General features: G+C 43.5%; 1 long non-coding RNA gene across 1 annotated transcript; it reads right to left on the reverse strand.

The window, feature by feature from the left end:
* Window positions 1-5,752: 5,752 nt before the first annotated feature.
* On the reverse strand, window positions 5,753-6,456 carry LOC134040672 (uncharacterized). The gene is made up of 3 exons (XR_009932901.1): window positions 6,344-6,456; window positions 6,128-6,201; window positions 5,753-5,891 (listed from the first exon to the last, which is right to left on the reverse strand). It is a non-coding gene; the product is annotated as an uncharacterized LOC134040672 (long non-coding RNA).
* Window positions 6,457-9,693: the final 3,237 nt, after the last annotated feature.

Consider the following 9,693-nt stretch of genomic DNA (forward strand, 5'->3'; position numbering starts at 1 on the left):
CATACTATACTTTCTAATTTCCCCAACAAACAGCGGTCGCTGTTGACCAAGTCTACAGTTTCAAATGAAGAACCTCCGATCGTTACATGCATGTACATTATGAAATGTTATAATGTAACATGAGAAAGGGTCCCATAAAACAAAACATCCTCTGAATATCCAAACCCTGTGTGTGCATGTGTGAAGACGTGTGTATGTGTTTGTGCTATTCTCTGTGGCTAAACATTGGCCTTGTGTTTGGTTACACCCTGCATTGTTCACTTGGCCTTTTAGTGTCCCATTGCCTATAGTTCCATTCTTCTACCCTTCAGTTTCAAGAGGCTGTATGTTAGTCATTATGTAAACGATTCTGATTAGATGTTACAATTAAAAACGAGTACCATTGTATTACTGAGGAAGACAACGCTTGAAACGCTTTGTTCCTGTAGATTAAATAGCTTATCATTTTGCCCAGTGCAGTGATAAGATATTGGGATACAAGGTTCGGTACAGCGTTTCTTCCAAAGCTATTTAGTAGTTCAAAGTAGTTCAAAGTATAATTCTGAGTAGAACAGGAGTTATGGTTTACTCTAATACACTGCAATAATATAATATATTTGCCACAAATGCTTGATTTCCAAGCTGATCAACAGTGCAAACACATAGAACGTTGTTTTATAACAATGTTATCCAATATGAGATGAATCTTAGTGGGATTAGTGTCTGAAAGATTGTGTTTGCTATGAGATTCTGAATCTGAAACTCTTCTATTGTCATAGAGATTCTGAATTGTCAAAGAGGAGATTCACATGCTCAGCCTTCCTTATTCCGAATGTTTACATACAGTACGGTCAGAGGTGGAGGTTTCATTTTTTTCATGGATGTGACAATTAGACTGACCACATCATTTGTTCTGTTTAGGGATCGGCAACATATAGTACCTCCATGGGAAATATGTAGTACATAACGAAATTGCCACTTCTATCATCTACCATGGATTCAATAAGCAAAGCCAGTTCCGACAGGGGACTGTGCATCACATCATTATCTGATGCCAGACTCAATGAACTGCAGCTGTGTTAACTGAAACTCACAGGCCTTAACTCTTAGGAAACTGCATTCATTCACACATGCTTACAAATCAAAAGTTGCAATGTACATGCATATTGCAAATTGATGCTGATCTGTGTGGCTCTGTGAAGCCTTGTGACACTGCTTATGAAAGGGGCTGTACTGTACACTAAGGTTCATTTGATTTCCCGTTCTGGGGAATTATATAATATGCTCCCTGCTTGTTATTGCATACACTTGTGCTATTCTAGCTGTTGCAAGGCAGGGAGTTTTCCCCCTTAGAACACCCAGTCGAACCTATTTCCCCTGCAATAAATGGTTAAATCAATATGCTAGTGTACTGACTAAACTACAAATAAAATATATCGTTTAAAATAAGTAAACAATTCACATGGGTTACAAAGTATCCTGTGTAATGTGGAACCACAGATTTAATGAATATTACAAAACCAGGCCTGTTTACACAGATTTTTCTTTTAAAGAAATTGAATACGATTTCAATTCGACTACATCAGGAGTAACAGGGAATTTTCTCATGGAACCTAATGAGGGGTGTCTACTCTTTAGTACTTGTGAAAGGATGGGCTATTTAGATGATTCACAACAGCAAATGTTTATTCTTCCTTGGTACATGCTTTAGAAACCCTTCATGGCTTCAATGGCCCTACCCATAATGATGTGATGGTGCCTCCACTCCTTGCCATGGTAACACCACACCTTCTAGCATGGCAGGTCAGCAAAGACAGTTTACATCTTCATTTAAAATGTTTTATCATTTAGCAGATGCTTTCAAGTGCCTAAACCAAAATGTCATGCAAACAGTGCATACGGTAAGTAGAGCATAATCAAGAATCAGATTGCATAGTGTTTCAGCGGGTTGTGCCAAGGAACAGTTTGCATCTTCTGCACAGTCAACACACAGTCTGGTGATATCAGACATTCCACTTTAGAGAGGATGCCTACAGTAGTGTCTGCTCTTCCTGTGTTCTTTGGACAGATATAATACTCCAACAGTAGTTTACCATGTTTCAATGCAAAACATTTTGGGGTTGTTTGCACTGTCAAGAAACTGACTATCAAGTTATCTGACTGGATATGCTGAGATGTCAGACTATTATGTCAGGATAATTTTGCTCACCGTATAAGCTTTTTTAGACGCACTTCACTTTTGACGAATTAGAAACAACACTTGATACAGACCACAGCAAGAAATTTGAAGTAAGATTGTTTTTACTTAACTGTTAATGGTCTCTCAACACTGGGAATTCACTTAGTGAAGGGTCTGAGAATGGGAATCTTAGACATGGTAAAATGGATATTCACATGTGTAATTCACAATAAATGTACAATTTGTATGGATATAGAACTTATACATGTATAACTATAATGTACAACATTCAATTATAATTTCATTCTGATAATAATTACTGTATGTTGCTATTAAAATGTATTTAAAATGGATATGGGAGGTCAATACTCCGGTAATAAATAAAGCACTGAATAATTCATTAATATATTTTCCTATTTAAAAAGTGAACATGATATTATGAATGTCATGACAAACTACATACATCGACAGAACTTTAGAAGTTTTGACTGCAGCTCGTCTTTGTCCGCTCTTGTTCTGCTGACTTGAGTTTGCCTTGGGAGAGAAAAATGAAGAAACAAAGGGAAAACATGTTCATCACAACAAGGAAGTGAGGAATATACATTGTACTGTAATTCTTGATTGTATTGTACCTCCCACAAATGTTAGTCTTAACCTCAACTTTAGATGTTCATGTTTACTTTATGTATTGCCAATTATTATGACTTGTTTCTTAATAACCATATTTTTACTATTTTTGCTATTTCTCATCCCTGATTATTCTAATAGAATATTTATATTCGGCTCAAATTTCTAATGTCATTGTTTTACGTAAATACAAATATAGCTTTATCAATCACTATTGAACATAATAGTGCCCAGGAAGAGTTCCACAGTTGCTCTCCTCAACAGTGTACTTCGAGTAGCACAGTATGAATGCTTAGACAGCATGATCAATTAAAGTGCAAACCTCTTTGACCTCTGATCTGTTGGACATATGTAAAGTACATTAAATAAACAATCAACTGCATACATAAATATGAAACTGAATTTATTTCAACCCTATTTATGGATTTTGTTTATTTTATTATTACCTCTGACCTGCTATTAATATTGCATAGCTGTGGTCTAAAGGGTTTAGTTTTGTTTACTTAAGTTGAAAGGGCTTGCTCTGCCCATTTATTATGGTATTGTCCTCCTGTTAACTTCTTTGGTTGGAAGAGATATCTGGCTCTTTTCATATTGCATTTCTTTTGTCCCACCAATATAGTTAGTGTGTGTTCTGTTGTAATAACTTTCTATGCACTATTTGTACGTCGGTTTGGAATAATAACGCCTGATAAATAAATAAATGACATGTAATGCAAAATGTAAATATCTAAGAGAGTAAGCTAAATATTGCTGTCATTGTTAAATATAGAGCACGTTTAGAAATAAACATTTGCTAATACTTAAATCACGAAGGTGGATCTAGATTGAATTAACAGTGTCAATCAATTCAAACTGATCTCATGATGTGGGTTGCGTTGGATCTGGGTACCTGTTGCTATGTAATTTCTCTTCGTCCTTAATTTCAGGGGTTGACCACATACATGCCTGTTCGGTTTTTCTTGGGTTGATGTGGGTCTTCCTGTTGAGAGATATATTTCAGTTGTGTTTTACGAACGCAAAAGTGGTAGACCATTGTTTTAGTCATATTTAATAGTCAACTGTACAGCAGTTGCCTTGATGTGCACCGAAGCACTATCATCCAAATCATTTGATTACTCTGAAAATAAACTTCACTCGTACGTAAACATATATTTCATTTAGTTGTGGTAGTTATTCTTTTAAAAGTTTTATGATTATTGTGAATAATCTTTTTAATTGTATGGTCATTCATAGTTTCCATAAGTTCTAAACCATTTTAAAAGAGGAAACCATACACAACCATACCGCAACTATACAGGTGAACAAGAAAAACGAATGGATACAAAAATATTCATTTTGAAATATCTCTGAGCAATATTTCAGGTACAGAGGTAGACTTACAATGGCCGTGGGTTGTACAGGGGCATTGGGGGCATAGGGAAGTGGTGGAGAATCCATAGGGACGACCTTTTCATCAGAATATACTGGTTCTTTCTTGCAACACCATCTCACCACCTGTAAAAAGAAAAGTGAGATTCCTCTTTCATTTTTTAAATTCTGGCTAGTGTTAGAATATGGTATTGATACAAAAACAACTGTTATTTTGTCTGTGGGGTTTGAAGACCTCTTCAGGTTCTGAGAGGCAATCAAACAACAACTTTAAGGTCTCAAATCCGCTTAGAGAATAGACTACATTTCAACCTGCACAGCAAATGGATACTAAAGTGTCAAATTAAGTAATGGGTTACTCACCAACATGATGAAGATTATGATGAGTAGCAGCAGGATGATAGCTGCCAACACCAGCAGAGCAATACCCCATCCTGGAACCCAGTTGCTACCACCAGCAACCCCACCACTTCCTCCTGCTGCAGGGCTTGCTGATGTGACTGTGGTGGTTTTCTGGGCATCTTTACTTGTGGAAGAGGGGGTGGAGGCGGGAGGACTGGTGCCTGAGGTTGGCTTTGTTGAAGTTTTAGTATTATTATTCTTTCCACTTGGTTTACTGGTAATGAAAGGTACGATGCTCATTACCAAAGGGTCTGTAGTGGCATCGGCTCCCCGAGTAGTATTTCCCAAAGAGGGATCTACAGTGTTTAAAGCTGTGGTTGAAGAATTAACCACATTTTTTGTAGTCAGTGTTGATGTCATGTTGGGAGTGGAAATTGTTTTTGCAGGGGTTGTGGTTTTATTGAGAGTAGTGGTGGAAGTTGTTGCAGGGGTTGTGGTCGTATTGAGAGGAGTGGTGGAAGTTGTTGCAGGGGTTGTGGTTGCAGTGAGAGTAGTGGTGGAAGTTGTTGCAGGGGTTGTGGTCGTATTGAGAGGAGTGGTGGAAGTTGTTGCAGGGGTTGTGGTCGTATTGAGAGGAGTGGTGGAAGTTGTTGCAGGGGTTGTGGTCGTATTGAGAGTAGTGGTGGAAGTTGTTGCAGGGGTTGTGGTCGTATTGAGAGGAGTGGTGGAAGTTGTTGCAGGGGTTGTGGTCGTATTGAGAGGAGTGGTGGAAGTTGTTGCAGGGGTTGTGGTCGTATTGAGAGTAGTGGTGGAAGTTGTTGCAGGGGTTGTGGTCGTATTGAGAGGAGTGGTGGAAGTTGTTGCAGGGGTTGTGGTCGTATTGAGAGGAGTGGTGGAAGTTGTTGCAGGGGTTGTGGTTGCAGTGAGAGTAGTGGTGGAAGTTGTTGCAGGGGTTGTGGTTGCAGTGAGAGGAGTGGTGGAAGTTGTTGCAGGGGTTGTGGTCGTATTGAGAGGAGTGGTGGAAGTTGTTGCAGGGGTTGTGGTCGTATTGAGAGGAGTGGTGGAAGTTGTTGCAGGGGTTGTGGTTCTCGTAAGAGGAGTGGTAGGTTTGGTCGTTGGCACTGGAAATGGTGTTACTACATCTGAGCAGGGAAAAAAAAGAAAACATACAGAACTTAACAACTTGATGTACATAAATGAAAATGTTAACTGCAAATTATACGTGTACCTATTAAACACAACTAAGACCTTACCCTGTGTATAAGTTGCATTTATTTGGAGACCTGCTGGGGGGCTGTCTCCTAAACTCTTTAAAAACAAAAACTTCACGACATATTGATTGATATATGCTGTGTAAAACACTAGAGTGCATTTGGCTATTACTGATCCTTTGCTGTGAAGGTAAAAAAAAACGTTGAATGTTAGACAGCCCTATACTTGAGTATAGTACATAGGACATCACTCAACAGAAAACACACTTTATCAAAACAATTCAAGGCTCTTGTTAATGCAAATAGCTGTTGTATTTTTATCTTGATATCACTAACACACACTAATACATTATTACACATACAATGTGTTGACAACATACAGATGTCTGAAAATAGTTTTAATATGTGTGTAAAGTACCTGAAGGTCATTTGCGGAGCACCACCATAGAATGTGTTTGTAGAACATGTTGAGCAATTATAGATATTGTTAAGCTGGAAGACAAAAGCATTTAGACGGCAAAATTCATTATTTGTGTTGTTTTTTATTCTTCCAACTTTATATGTGTTCCAACACATAATCAAAAGGTAGGACAGTACACACGTTTCCCTTTATTTTAAGTACTAATCCCCTTACCAATGCAGTGACTTCGCTTCTCATCTGGATGTAGTCCTTTGAACTGGTATCCAGCAGAGTGTCATTGAACACCCTATTGATGATTTCAATGTTCAAATAATATGCCTTGACAGGTGTAGGTGATGGTGATGGACTTATGGCACGGGGATACCGAGGAAGAAAACTATCAGAGACCGTTCCTTTGGGAGTCAATGTGAATAATTAGATAATGTTCTTATTGTAATAATTACAAACAACATGGTTCTTGTCAAATTTAAGAGTAATAAATAAAATGTATTAACTTTAGGAGTTGCTTTGTTGGTACACTTATATTTGTATTTCTGTAATTTCCTGTGCAAATATCATATTTCAAGGTTTGTATTATTTAATGTTATAATTGTGTTGGAGAACAATAAGCTGAAGCTGTAAGCCTGCACCAGTATGGCACTATAGAATACTGCACTTCTGTCCTGTCTGCCACCAAGGGTTTGTCTTGTCACAATTAGTTGGAACAACCCATAGACTTGTCCTTTAAAGAATGCTAAAGTTTCTCAGTGGAGATTGATTTACATGTCTTACACATTTGGCATGTTATAAGGGCCGATATGACTACAAATCTAAAGAACTCTAAATAAATTAAGGACAAATTCTGAGGAAAGGACAATGCGATAACACATTTTTTTATATCTCATAAAAATGCATTCAAACTGATTTTGACAATTGTATTTGTTTAACTTTTTTGCTTAATGTAACTATGTATGATACATCCTTAGAGTAGAAGCCAGTCTTTTTGATTAACAATATTTTACAAATACAGTCACAATTTTGCAATACAAAATTGCAAATACACACAGGACATGATTTCTTTTAAATGCAAATAATAGTACTATATTTATTTTCTTACCAGATATAGCAAACAACAACAACCATTGGGTAATCCTCCAAATGTGACTGGAATGTTGCACCATCTTGATCAAATATTGATACTTTAACCTTAAGTCTGTAGTCTCCAGGATATGTATGAGGATCCAAATAGCATCACAGGTGAGAAACCTGTGTTTTTATGGGGTCCTTTAGGTGTGGTTTGAGGGTGTGACACAGCAGGCCAATCAGCCTGGGACATGCCTAAAGAGCATAGTGAAATATTTGACTCCATGATTCACAATCTCCTAATCTAATTGTTTGACCTTTGCCAACACTAGGCTACTTGATGGGTTTGACATACCTTAACTACTTTTAGATTACTTCAGTACAATATGTAAACGTAAACCATTATTATCACAATAAAAAGTGAATTGCTGACCTTTTATCTTATAGGAAATAGTTGTCAAAAAATATGCTACCAACCCAATATCCCACTGCAGTAGGATTGGAGATTGACCTTTAGAATATACATTACACTGGAGTTTATTCTCTTATCTGACAATTGAGACATAACGTGCACATGCCCATAACGATCGTTTTCTTCAGTGTCCCAAATGACTTGTAGCCTAGTCTGTCACGGCCACAGCCGTGCCCCCCCCCGGTTTCAGTTTTTTGCCCTGCCCTAGTGTTTCCCTGTCATTGTCTTCATCTGTTCTCGTTAGCGTTATTGTGTCCACCTGTGTGTCGTTTGGTTCTGTGTATTTAGGTTTCTGTTTTGTGTCCAGCCTTTGTCTTGTCCTTACCATACCTGTCCGTGTGAGTACCCTATCTGTTCCCGTTTTTGAGAAATAAAACCCTTGTTTCTGCCATGCCTGCCGACTCCCCTGCGTTTGGGTCCAACCCCACCTCACGTCGTGACAGAAGGACAAGACCACAAATGGACCCAGCAGAGAGTTCCCAGAACCCTTTCCTAGGGACCAGACTTGCTTTTGGTGAACCCCGAAGCCTGCAGCGGAGGGCCCATCCCAAATCCTGGTTCCTACCCCGGCTCCAGCCCCAGCCTGAACCCCGACTCCAGCCTCGGTCCTGCCCTGGGCCCCTGCCTCGATCCTGCCCTGTGCCCCTGCCTCATCCTGAGGTTGTGCCGCCCTGCGCCTGGACGAACAAGGTTGTGCCGCCCAGCACCCAGAGCACCGAGGCTGTTCCTGCCGGGGGGTCTCGGCCGCCTGCCGCCGGTACCCGGCCTCGGTCCTGCCCTGTACCCCAGCCTCGTTCTTGCCCTGTGCCCCAGCCTCGGTCCTGCCCTGTGCCCCTGCCTCGTTCTTGCCCTGTGCCCCAGCCTCGGTCCTGCCCTGTGCCCCAGCCTCGTTCTTGCCCTGTGCCCCAGCCTCGTTCTTGCCCTGTGCCCCAGCCTCGGTCCTGCCCTGTACCCCAGCCCCGTTCCTGCCCTGTGCCCCAGCCCCGGTCCTGCCCTGTGCCCCGGCCACCTCCTCCTCCGCCCGAGGACTGCTGGCCACCTCCTCCTCCGCCCGAGGACTCCTGGCCACCTCCTCCTCCGCCCGAGGACTCCTGGCCGCCGCCTCCTCCGCCCGAGGACTTCTGGCCGCCGCCTCCTCCGCCCGATGACTTCTGGCCGCCGCCTCCTCCGCCCGAGGACTTCTGGCCGCCGCCTCCTCCGCCCGAGGACTTCTGGCCGCCGCCTCCTCCGCCCGAGGACTTCTGGCCGCCGCCTCCTCCGCCCGAGGACTTCTGGCCGCCGCCTCCTCTGCCCGAGGACTTCTGGCCTCCTCCGCCCGAGGACTTCTGGCCGCCGCCTCCTCCGCCCGAGGACTTCTGGCCGCCGCCTCCTCCGCCCGAGGACTTCTGGCCGCCGCCTCCTCCGCCCGAGGACTTCTGGCCGCCTCCTCCGCCCGAGGACTCCTGGCCGCAGCCTGCCGCCGTGCCTGCGCTCCCAGGCGCCCCCTCGTCCGCGCTCCCAGGCGCCCCCTCGTCCGCGCTCCCAGGCGCCCCCTCGTCCGCGCTCCCAGGCGCCCCCTCGTCCGCGCTCCCAGGCGCCCCCTCGTCCGCGCTCCCAGGCGCCCCCTCGTCCGCGCTCCCAGGCGCCCCCTCGTCCGCGCTCCCAGGCGCCCCCTCGTCCGCGCTCCCAGGCGCCTCCTGTCCCCTGTGCCCGTCCCCTGTGCCTGTCCTGCCCCCGTCCCCTGTGCCTGTCCTGCCCCCGGGTGGTTCCCTGGACCTGCTCCGGCCTCCGGGCCACAGGCCTTCTGCCCAGCCTCCGGGTCGACCCCCGGACCTGCCCCGGCCCTCTGCCCTGCCTCCGGGCCGACCTCCGGACCTGCTCTGGCCTTGTGGGACGTCCGGTGACGTCCCTTGAGAGGGGGGGTACTGTCACGGCCACAGCCGTGCCCCCCCGGTTTCAGTTTTTTGCCCTGCCCTAGTGTTTCCCTGTAATTGTCTTCATCTGTTCTCGTTAGCGTTATTGTGTCCACCTGTGTCCTTTGGTTCTGTGT

Source organism: Osmerus eperlanus, chromosome 20 (assembly GCF_963692335.1).
Source record: "Osmerus eperlanus chromosome 20, fOsmEpe2.1, whole genome shotgun sequence".
NCBI classification, from domain to species: Eukaryota; Metazoa; Chordata; class Actinopteri; order Osmeriformes; family Osmeridae; genus Osmerus; species Osmerus eperlanus.